At 34.2% G+C, this 12,818-nt stretch overlaps 1 long non-coding RNA gene across 2 annotated transcripts in view; it reads left to right on the forward strand.

The window, feature by feature from the left end:
- LOC311584946 overlaps positions 1-11,919 on the forward strand; it is a 744,261-nt gene extending 732,342 nt beyond the window's left edge. For both annotated transcript variants that reach the window (XR_014775047.1, XR_014775048.1), the window contains exons 2-3: positions 10,850-11,128; positions 11,801-11,919. This is a non-coding gene — a long non-coding RNA (uncharacterized lncRNA). The remainder of the gene's footprint in view (positions 1-10,849; positions 11,129-11,800) is intronic.
- Positions 11,920-12,818: the final 899 nt, after the last annotated feature.

Genomic DNA, 12,818 nt, shown 5'->3' on the forward strand with positions numbered 1-12,818 from the left:
CTACATAGCCACTTCCCAAAACTTACTCAAGTTGTCTATTAATGCACGTGATAATTAAGCCATGACCTATTCACACTGTGGAGTTTTAAAGATTGATGACTATACACATAGTGTGAATATTAAGCAAAAATACATATAAGACTAGTCTAAAATATATGAAATAGATAAGATAATGATTAGTCTGAAAGAAGATGGTAAGTCAATGTTGGCAACAGGGGGGCCTTAGAATGAGGATGTACTCAAAGTCCCTGGGTGCTAAGAGCATCTAAGTCCAAACCTTGGCTTCATAACATGTGTAAAGTTAATGAACATATATGTAAAGTAAAGAACATATATTATTCTCTTCAGCTGCCTGTGTGTGGTAAGATGGTTTAGGCTATCACAATACCCAAAACATTGCCTATTATTCAACAAAAAAGAAAATAGCCCAAACTATTAAAGATCAGTAACCGGTATGTGTGTGTCATGATAAACACATGTCATTTAAAAATTGTATACTAAAACACTTACCTGCATCTAGAGCATATGATAGATTACCATGTATCTGCCCTCGCCCTATTTTGTTTTGTAGTTGTTAAGATCAATGGCTAGACAACCACATCTTTTTGTTCTTTTGATAACAGTTCTCAGCAGCCAAATTGGTCAAGCGAGCTTTTAAATGAATGTAATGAAATCTAATTATAGAGTCCCAAACGAAAGACTCTAAAAGGATGTGGAATAACTAAATGCGTCCCTGTCCTGCTGGCACACTCCTCGAAAGTCATGAAATGCAGATTGGAATGAGTTTTTAAATCTTGAAGAACAGTTCTTAGTATAAAACATTAAGCATCCAAATAACGCTGACTTTTAGTGGTTTAGGGTATAAAATTAGCATCTGGATTACTCTGGGCCATATCCTACCATTGACTAAGAGACTTCTTCACTATAAAACACAAACTTTAGCGGGAGGGAAAAACACACTCACTGGATGTTAAGAAAATGAACTTTATGTGACCTAGCAAAAAATCACACTATTTGTTTCATTTTTAGTAAATAATTTAACTGCCATCATAAACATCAACTGTTTCTCTAAGTAAGAAAAGTTTTAATTGTTAACTTCTAAAACATGTTAAATAATCCTATACATAATTCAGGAATTTGAATTCTGCTTTAAAATTTCATGTTGAAGTGTATATAAGGAAGAGAATCGTTTTAGCCTTTTCAAAAGGATATTTCCTTCATAAATACAAACTGGACCCAATGTAGAGTTTTAAATATGTTTATAACCCTTAATACTCCAGTGCCAGCAAAGTTTGGAATTTTGGTAAAAAAAAAAAAAAACATGAGACATTACAAAATAACAAGCTATTGTCACCGGCCTTGGCTGCTCCCCAGAACTTCAAGGCAAGACCGTATTGATGATGATGATGATGATGACACCCCCTTAGTACACAAGACCTAAGGAAGCCACCTGACACTGATCTGGAAGCCATGAGGGGCTGTTTCTTGTAATGACAGAAGTGTCTATACAAGCCACCAAAAGACAGAGTACATGATAGTCCTACCCAGCATAAAGCTTGTGAACTGTGAAGAAATTTTAAGATATCAAAGACCCATCACTTTTCTTTTTATAATCTAACCCCAACAGAATGTATGCTTCATATGAAGAAAACCTGGCTATGTATGGGATCACTTTGCCTCTTACTGACAGGGTAATGTTAGAGTAGTCAGCAGACTGGCAGTACTTGAGATCAACAGTAGTTTCAGAAATTTATACCTATCTTTGGTATAAATGTTCATAGCTAATAAGAATTGGTGTCCTTTTTAACCATTAATGGACATCTGTGCCTATATCAGTTAGAAGACTACTAGACAGTACATCATTTTATGTTATTCACTGTTTTATTTACACCTGTGACACTGCTTTCTGTGACTAAATGCATGGAATGGCAAACGCTTCTGGATAGAATAACAGTAATTCAAATACAAGCAAAATTGACAGATGCTTGAGATTTTTAATGTCTAAATGATCTCCCATCCTTATGTGATTTTAGTTGTCAGAGATGAATAATGAATTTGTGATATTATTTTGTTCTGCAGTAGAATAATAAATTTTTAAAAAAATTATCATTAGTAACACTTTTTCCTTTAATGTTTTCTCCTACTGAAATTAATAATTTGTAAATATCAAACTAGCTAGTTTTCTCCCAATCAATTGCGAAGACTTAATATGCAAATTTTTAAGTATTTTTAAACAGTAACAACCATTCAGTTTTGGAGCATCATCCCACAAGAACTCTAAAATGTTCTTCTGTAGTCAGTTCTGAACAAACTTAATTTTGTTTAATTTAAGAGACTAAAAATGGAGACTTCGAGGGGGAACAAGAGGTGATTAATGGTAGTGGTAGCCACCTCTCATGGCCTGAGTTGCACCTCTTCTCTTCTTCCTGTGGTTTTTCATTAATATTGCACTACACTCAGCAAGACTTGCTGGTAACAGGTTAACAGTCTCCCACAGAGCAAAAGCATCCATTCAGCTGTCAGGTCTACAGCAGCAGGTTGCGAGTTAAGTTATTGCAATCTTTCCTAACATCCTTTTTCCTCCTACCAAGCCACACAAAGACAGCTGCTAACTCTGAAAGAGAATGCTTTCCGTATGTTAGAAGCCATCACCTGAGTTCTCTCCAGAAGTGTCCGCTTAGATCTGCAACGTTCAAAATATCCTACGTATACCATATCCCACATAGGAGATGCTGGGATGGATTTCACGTGATACAGCAAGTATTCTCAGACACACGAGACATGCATTTTAATGTGTAATATTGTTATTATCCTGGGAACTATATTTGGGCATGAATTGAAACACATAATCACCATCGGATTGTTGACTGGAATATGAGAATTTTAAACACACTGTTATTCCGTAAAGGCTTCCTTGAGAGTATATTATTTGAGTTGACAAGATCATTTCATTTCTACATTTACAAAAGAATAAAATCTTTCAACTTTCTCATCCCATTTACATAGTAACTATCACATTACTGTTATCTAAATTCAGACCTCTGGTTTTCATAAATAGTGAGAAATAGAAAAGCCTTCACATCAGTCACATAATCCCGTAGCTAATTGTGATGAAGCGGGATAGTAAATTCTGATCTGTCAATTTCAGACCCGTGAATTTGTTTTCTTCATGGCCTTCAAGCACTTCTATGGCACAAGCTCAGTCCTATTTTCCCCCCCTCACACATAATTTGTTTTATAAACTTTAAGCTTTCAAAAAACTGATTCTATGTCTCATTTTCACTTCTGAGATGAAATAATTTGTATCAGAAAGCAGGAACTTATCAGAAAATTAGGCGTTGAGCATAACCAAATTAAACTCTGGTCCCGGCATTACAGAGACTATGAGAATATTTTCTGAATTCTTATTTTCTCCTCTACCAGGGACTGTTGGTCTTAACTGTGAATAAATTCTTTGTATCTGAAACAAGGAAAAAAAAGTTTAGCAGTGTGCTGAGTAAACAATCGTTTGATATAATACCAGCATAAATACTTTTAAATTAAATTACCTAAACTGCCTTAATCTTTCCATTCTTAGTCCCCAGACTATCTTTGAGAAAAGCACTTTGAGTATAACAATGCTCATAATATGCTTGTTATTACCAGTGCTAAAAATCCTTACAAGTAATGAAAGCTCACAGTGCTTCTGTTTGCTAAGAAATAATAACACAAATTGAATATTTTATGTTTACGTAAATACAAACTGCCTATTGTTATAACCAATTCCAATAAGAAAACAATTATAATAACTTCTTGAAGGGATTTCAAACCCTGAAAATATCCATGAAATAATTCATTTTAACATAATATTACTAACAATGCTGCAATTTTTTTCCTCTTAAAAAAAAAAAGAGACTCCACAGGAAACATTGTTTTTTATAATCTTACAACAGTTGCAACTACCTTACATACAAATTTTAAAATGAAACAGAAATGAGTAATTAGGGTCCTAAAACATTTAAAAAAATGAATGAATTACATCTGTTCTTTTTAAAATATGAAGGTTGATTTGTGCAATGATGTTTTCACCTTCACCATTGAAAAACTCTAAAAAGATCTACTGCGTGAGGCAATAAGAATACCATGAAGCTTGTCAAAATTATTTTTCTTACAATTTGAAAGTTAAGAACATCTTTTAAATAAAAAAAATTATTCAAGAAAAAGAATGCAACTGGCCAAAAAAAAAAAAAAAAACAAAACCTATGAAATGATTCTTAATGATATTCTGCTACACTCATAGATCGATGAGTGGCATCATTGTCATTAAAGGGGTGTCATCCAGCAACTGATAGGAGCAGATGCAGAGACCCATGGCCAAATTACAGGCAGAACCATGGGAACCCGGAAAAAGAGTGGGAGGAAGTATTGTAGGAGCCAGAGCGCTCAAGGACACCAGAAGAACATGGCCCAGAGAATCAACTAAGCAGGGCTCACAGGGGCTCACAAATACTGAAGCAAGAATCGGAGAGCCTATATTGGTCTCTGCATATACCTTATGATTGTGTAGAACTCCTAACAGTTGGAGACAGGGAGTATCTGTTACTGTGTTTGCTGGGCTTGGGACCCTTTCCTACTACTGGGTTGCCTCACCCAGCTGTAATAGCACGGTTTGTGCCTAGTCTCTTTGTAACTTATAAGACCATGTTCATTGGTTATCCCTGGGAAATGGAGGAGTGAATCCGGGAGAGAGAGTGGAGGTGGTGGGAGGAATTGGGAGGAGAGGAAACTATGATGAGCATGTAATGTATGGGGAGAATAAAAGAAAAGGATCTATAAGAAGATAGATAAAAAGCAATCGTTCTTGGCACATCCTCTCATGTTGATCTCCAAGGAAGTCTTGGAAACAGCTCTTTCAGATCTATAGTCAGGATGAACACTAGCGGGGTAGCCAGTGAGGAGAGAGTCTACAAAAGCATCAATTTTAGTGTACTATACTCATTAAAACTCCCCCAAAGTAACTAGAAAGATAGTAGGGGCTTACCTTAGCTATAAGCAAGCAAAAAAAAAAAAAAAAAAAAAAAAAGCAATACTAAATGTAAAGAACATGGTATGGAATGCCGATTATCAAAGATCTGCGGGAAACATCAGGGACATAAACATCCAGATAATGGAAGACTTTGAAATAGAAGTAAAAGAAATATGTTTACTTCAAGTTTGCCAAATACAAATAGCCAGAACACTATGAATGTAACATTATATAATTCCTGATTGGCTCGTGGTGCTTCCTGCTGTATGTAGTTTATTCTACCTATATATAATAATAATATAATATATAATAATATTATGTTATATTATATATATGTTATATACAGTATATATTATAATATATAATATAAATGTAGGTGTTAAAAAAGAAACATAGTTTTAAAAAGAAAGAAATAAAAAATGCCAGAAATTACAAATTAGGATAAAATGATTTATCTTTTCACCTGAAAATCTGAGCTCTAAGAATGTTAATTATATTAATACATGTACACATACATATATGTACATACATGTGCACGCATACCATGAAAATATATGCAAACATACATACACATGCACACTTGCAAGTATTTTCCTTTTGCCTGAGAACATAATACCCAAAGGAATTCATAAAATTGAGACAAAATGTCTAGACCCAATATTTTAGTTTATTTGCCTGTTTCTGTGATAGACTGACAAAAGCAACTTTTAAAAATGAAGGTTTTCTTCTGTATAAGGGTTATAGGTGCAGCACATCTACTCAGGCATGTTAAAAGGAACTTGAAACAAGCGGACAAACTACACCCAGTCAAGAAACAAAGAAAAATAAATATGCCCTAGTGATAAACTTCATATATCCATTTTATACAGTACAGGGTATGCTGCCCAGGAAGAGATGCCTCCTTCTCCAAGATGGTTCTTCTTATATCAATTAATACTATCTATACAAACTTTCATAGCAACCCCATAACCCTCTTCCAGATGATTCTAGATTTTGCGAAGTTAGCAACACTAAGAATATAGATAATTAATCAGTTTACAAAGGTTATGGGACATAAGCTCAATAAACAAAAATACACTATATCTCTGCACATAAGAAATGACCAAGCCCCCATAGTGAATTTATTTGAAAAATAAAAACAAATAAACTCATAGAATCACAATAAATAAAGAACTTAAAGACAATGGTCAAAGGAAAATCAGATAGTTTAATTTTATAATTAAGTTTAGTTGTTTATGGGTTATGATGTTTTTAGATCTAGATAGATGTTTTAAGTTGATAATGAGGAGATATGATAGATCTGGATTTACATTCAGAATTTTAGACTCACCAAGATAGGAAAGATGTTTTCTTCATTACTGCAAAATGCAAATAGCCAAAACACTATGAATGTAACATTAATATAATTCCTGATAGTTGTGTGGTTCTTCTCACTGAAGGCATTTTATTGTACATATGTGTAATAATATAAATGTATATGTTACAATATTTAATAAAATTATTTAAAAAGGAAGTTTAAATCTTCAGATGACCAAATAAAGTATTTTGGAAAAGCATCAAAGATATCGTAAGCAAATGAGAATGAATGCCACATTGAAGGATTAGAAGCCTCGATATAGTAAAAGTGGTAATAGGCACCAAATTAAAGTATAAATTTGATTCAGCTGTGAACTCAGCTAGGAAGATAACCCAGAGAAATCAACAAGTGGATCCTAAAATTCATATGTAAATGAAGGGATACAAATAACTAAAAATATCTCAAAGTGAGAGACCAAACTGGGATGTTTCAGAGTTCCCAATTAAAAACACAGCTGGAATCATCACGCCAGTGTGGTACTGCCATAATAACAGAAAATGCATGAATTAAATAGAATTAAGAGTCAAGTAAATCCTCTCATTACAATACTAAAATGAATTTTGAGAAGATTTCAAAGTGAGTGGGGACATGCCTTTTCATATTATGACGGTAGGACAACAGAGTATACACCGCCCCCCAAAAGAAATCAGACCTCTTCTTAGAATGCTTTCAAAATGTCCTGAAATTTTTGACTCAAGTTCTAAATTCCACACTATAAAAAGTAAAAATATTGTGTTTTAAATAGGCCCACTCAATAAAGTGAAATAATAATACACTGAATAGCACCCAATTAAACAGAACTCAATTAGGGAGTAATTAACAAGATCCAATTAAAGTTGGACAAAACAATTTGCATAGATCTTTTCTAAAAATGTTCAAATGGATGATAAACATTGTCATACTATTCAAAATCATTAGTAAATGGAGGCATTCAAATCAAAACCACAGAGAGGCATTATTTCATACTGGGATGGAAGTAATCAAAGAGGGTTTACAGACTGAGTTTTGTATCTTATAAGTTGTAATCACATGAGCACTATGTATCATGCTATCTGTTAAGGGTACCATTCACCGACTACAAACTGGAATCAATTTTCTGTGAGCACCTATCCACTACCAACATGTGTCACTATCAAATTAAACTTCAAGGGAGATAGACTTTTCACTAAGAGACCCCATCTTTCGGTCTACCTAAGTTTTCAAAAAAAATTTATTTCCTTGCTTCAGCATTTACTCTTTTATTTTTAATAGACCTGCCATGGGGTGAATAGTAAGTATTCAGTCATATCCAAAATTAAAAAAAAATATATCAAAATGCAGTTCTCTCTTCATCTATGAGAGAACAGAATAATGACCTTTGTAAACATGTTAGGTGAAAAATAAAAAAAAACAGATTTGGAAAACATATGTTATATTATTATATTTAAAAACTCAAAATAAAGCAAGAGAGAAAAACTTTCTGGGTCTAGATTTCAAATGAAATATATAATAATGATGCTAGTGTATATGAAGCAACCTCTTAGCTTGGATGGGCACATTTTTGTATTAGACAGTAATAACTTGCATAAATTTATGAACATGTCAAAGATTTTGCTTTGTATGTAGGACAAATGTAAATTTTATTATATATAAATTAAATATACATAAAACTAATATTGAACATTAAATTTAGTTAAAATTTTTCATTCTTTTTGAGAATTTTATACCTTTCTCTCATATTCATTTCCCAGTAAACCATTTGACTACTCTCAGATCCACTCTAAACACAAATGCCATGTTCTCTTTTCTCTCTCTCTCTCTCTCTCTCTCTCTCTCTCTCTCTCTCTCTCTCTCTCTCTCTCTCTCTCTCTCTTTAATATCCCATTGTGTCTAATTTGTCCTGCCTATACTCTGAGTTTAGGGACCATTTGCCAGGGACTTCCCTAAAGATATCTAATTCTCTTGCCTCTGGAAGCTCTCACCTGTTATAATCCCTCAGTTAGAGTGGGGTCATGAATTTCTTGCCATTTTATGTTAGAATGGTGAGTAGCTTTATCTGCTGTGAACACACAAGGCTGGCCATACATTTGTGAATACAATCGTCTTGTCAGGCCTAGAATGCAGCGTTTCCTCTCTCTCCTCCCAGACATCTGGTTCTTATAATACTTGTGTGACAACTGTTTTGTGATGCTCTCTGAACCTTAGATGGAGAAGGTTACAAGTATCCCAGTTGTAACTCTATTGACACTTATTAAGTCTGCACTGTGATCAGTTGTTAATTTTTTTTTTTCATTTACCACCATAAATTTTGTGGAGAAATTTCTTTGATGAGGTCTGAGAGACAAACCAATGTACTCATAAATAGGAAGTTAAAGGGCAGTGTGCTACCACATCCGTTTCGTAGAATAACAATATTAGCTTCTCTCATGAGGCTCCTGGCTCCCCAACCATGAGTTTTTGGCTAGTGTTTACAGTACTACGTGTTCATTTCCTCTTCCAATGGTGTGCCTTAAATTCAATAGGAAGTGGTTGATAAGCACTTACCAATAATACCATGATGCACTCATGGGCATATCACTCTAAGGCAATAGATTAAGATGATTTAATATCATCATTTTGAGATCATTAACTTATAATTGAGTACTTAGTGATTCTCCATTGATCAAAGCTACAGAAAGTAAAATGTGATGCTTTTACGCATGGGACAATCATGCTTATTACAGTATGACAATTTATATAATCATGAGACAGAACATAGTATTCTACTTGATAAGGAAATATAATTTCTTTCCATCCTTGCCAGTTGTGATAGATTTTATATTAGAGAAAAATGGTGAAAGAAAACTACAGTCTTCCCAGTTTTCTTGCAATGAAGATTACTTAATTGAAACAGATTAAAGTATTCTGAAGTCCGTCATTCAGGGGTCTGACTGTCCTGGAACAGAAAGACAGCTTACTTCTATTAGAATTTCAAAATCATGTTATCTATAAGAATTACATAATGTTTACTGTGGGTTTGTTGTTGTTGTTTTCTTTGTTTGGGTCTTTTGTTGTTGTTTTGGGATTTGCTTTTGCTTTTGGTTTGGTTTTTGTTGTTTTGGGGGTTTGAGACTTTTGTTTATTTCTTTTCTTTATTTTTTCTTTCTTTTTTCTTGTGTGTGTGTGTGTGTGTGTGTGTGTGTGTGTGTGTGTGTGTTATGTGTGTGATAGCTTGCTGATTAGCAATAGAATCAGAGCACTGGTTACCTAGACCACATTTCATTTGTTGAACATAGATTTGCTTCTGTGGGTATTTGGTGTCTTTTCTGCTCCACTACTGTAACTTGTAATTTCCTTGTCTCACAGTTTTAATTAGACCTCTGTGTTTATCTGATCATAGTTTTTGTTTTCTTCTCTTATCTATGTATGAAAATCTATGGCCATGAGCAGTACTGATTTAATTCTCATTTTATTTATTTATCAAATTGAGTCACATTCACTCTGACCTTTTGAAACTAATGTAAAATAAGACTGAATAATTCCTCAAATAATGTAGAAATCACGTTCAAATTATATACCTATGATATTTAAGATGAAAGATGTCTAGATTATTCATTTCTACATCTACAAAATGCTAATAATATCATCATTGACAATGTTAAGTCAGATGTGGTGGCCAATATCTGTCATCCAATAGCCAGCTAGTAGAGACAGGAGGGCCAGGAGTCTGCATAGCCATTTTGAGGCCAGATTGGGCTGTATTAAACTTTTTCTCAAATAAAATGAAGGGAGAGAAGAAGAGACGAGGAGAAGAGGGGAGGGAAGGAGGAGAGAAAAAGAAAGAGAGTGTCTTTAATCTAATGCCTTTCTTTCTGACTACTCATTACTTGTGTAAAACACAAATTCTTTGTCTTTAAATTCTTCAGAACTTTAAAAATAACTTTAGTCTTGAGTTTGTTCATCTAGATTTACAGACAAAATGTGATTTTATGGTCTAAAATAGACTTACATTTTAAAACACAAAGTATGTATTATGCTTATTTTCTATTATTATTTTAATCTGTGAAAATAATTTTTACAATATGATTTAAAACACATATGTGCTTAAGCATTAAGCAAATTATCAAAATGTGTGGAGACATTTGCAATTACATATTAATTTTAGCCATGAAACGTAAATTAAGAAAGGCAATAATAACAGGAATTATTCTTTTAAACCATTTGTATGTCTTTTTCTCTAAACTGACACTCTGAGAAAAACAGTCTCTCCCTGTCAAATAACAATAAAGATTTGTTTTATTGTAAGCATATAGGGTCTCCAAACCTTCACATTGTATCTGTGTAACATGAGGCTTTAGTGTAACAAAGACTCATTCTGATTTGATTGTTATAATAACATCAGCTGAGGTGTCAGGGGCATGAGGAAAAGATAATATAGCAGATGGCTAGCAAAGGTGTTGGACTTTTCTTCGTGAAGAGCTGTTTTCTGACACAGGTAATAAAGTAATAGGGATCTTTTGTTTTCACAGTTCCCATCTACACAGATTAAACATTGCAAGGCTGAAAGGTCAAACAGTCTGCCTGGTGGCTCACAGAGACAGAACCACAATGCACAGAACATGCATGGACTAGTGCTAGGCTTTCTACATAAATGTAGCAGATCTTCAAATGGATCCCTTAGCAACTGGAGCTATGGCCCTCTCTGAATCTGTTGGTTGCTTTTGGATCCCATTGCCCTAAATGGGCTGCCTTGCCTGGCCTAAGAGGAAGAGGATGCATCTAGTCCTGCTACGACTTAATGTGCCAGGGTGAGTTGGTACCCATGGGAGACCTCCACCTCTCGCTGAAAGAAATGAGAAGGGAAAATGGGAGAGGGGTGTGTGACTGGGGGACTAGAAGGAGAGAAGGGGGCGCTGCAATCAGCATGTAAAGTGAATAAATAAATAAATAAACTTAAAATCAAACACAGAATAAGAAAACAGATGAAAAAATATCTTATGTGAGAATCTGCAGTCATATCAAGGTCAACCTGTCAGGACGGCCTTGCTAGGCAACTGAGGAGGAGGATACAGGCAATCCATATGAGACTTGAATGGCTGGGGACAGAACACAGAAGAGGAGGAGTGCTCCTTCTTTCTGAGGACTAGTGGAGAGGAGGAGGAGGAGGGATGAGGGAGTGAGGGTGCGACTAAGAAGAGAGGAGGGATGTGGCTTCAATCGGGATGTAAAGTGAATAAATTTTAAATAATTAATCTCTATTAAGTAATGGCTTATAGTTGAAATAGAAGAAAATATTTGTCTATACATATTAATATATAGTTGCATGAAGAAAAATAACATAATAACTAAATGATATATATTGTTCACAATAAGTAATGTCTTATTGTATTTATATTTTTTTAGAAAGGGATGCATTTTATTTACCAAGCTAGCCTGCTGCTCATGATTTTTTTTTTACCTCCCTCTCTCTTCTTATTTAGAAAATACATGTGATGCCACAGCCAAGCACTGAAGAATATTTGATTTTTTTAGTATATTACTTCCTTTGAGTCAAGCGATCACATGTATCTGAAAGCCAGTTTATCTTCTCTACTTAATACCCATGCAGCAGTCGTATGATAAAATAAATGTAAACAATCCATTGTGTCACGCATTTATTACTGAGAACATGTGGTCCTTGACTTCAGGTACCAGCCTGTTCTTGTTTTCTTTAGGATGTGAGTGCTACGTCTTATTTTCTACTTGGGCATCTTCCCTTACTTACAAGTCAATCTGTGTGAACAAGATGCATTATCTTTTCCGGAATCAATACCACCTTCAGAGCCACCTTTTCTGTCTCCCTGTGAACTTTTTTCTCTCTCTGGCTGCTCAAAATCAATCCATGAGAAAGATCCATTTCTCTTTAAGAGGCAATCTGTCTGTTTGTCCCATACTGCATGTTTTATTTGGCACATAGAACATTTTTAATTAGTATATTTGTCTACTGCTCTTGTTTTTATAAGCTCATCGCTGACATGATATTCTTAATATATATTCTTAATATATATTTTCTTTCATTATTTTTAGACAAAGTCTTTCTGTGACAGAAGTTGTTAAGGCTATCTAAACAACTATACACTTTTGCACAAATTAGTAAAATTATTGCTTAGAAAAATGTCTGGTAGTTTTTATAAATTTCTCAGTTTGAAATTTTTCTTCACCACCACCCCCTTTTTTGGTAAGAAAAAAATTCATTTTTAGTTAAAAATAGACTTCTTTTCATATACAATGTTTCCTGATTGTAGTTCCCCATCCCTCTACGCTTTCTAGTTCCTCCCTAACTCTCCTGTCTTGAAGATCCATTCCCTTTGTGTCTTTTATAAGAAAAGAGAAGGCTTCTATGCTACAACAATGAAACATGACAAAAGTAACAAATAATAAGACAAAGCGAAAACTTCCATATCAAAGTTAGGCATGGCAATTCAGTAGGAGAAGAATCCGAAGAGTAGACACAAGAAT

This window comes from Acomys minous (assembly GCF_964271855.1).
Source record: "Acomys minous genome assembly, chromosome: 15".
In the NCBI taxonomy this organism is placed as follows: domain Eukaryota; kingdom Metazoa; phylum Chordata; class Mammalia; order Rodentia; family Muridae; genus Acomys; species Acomys minous.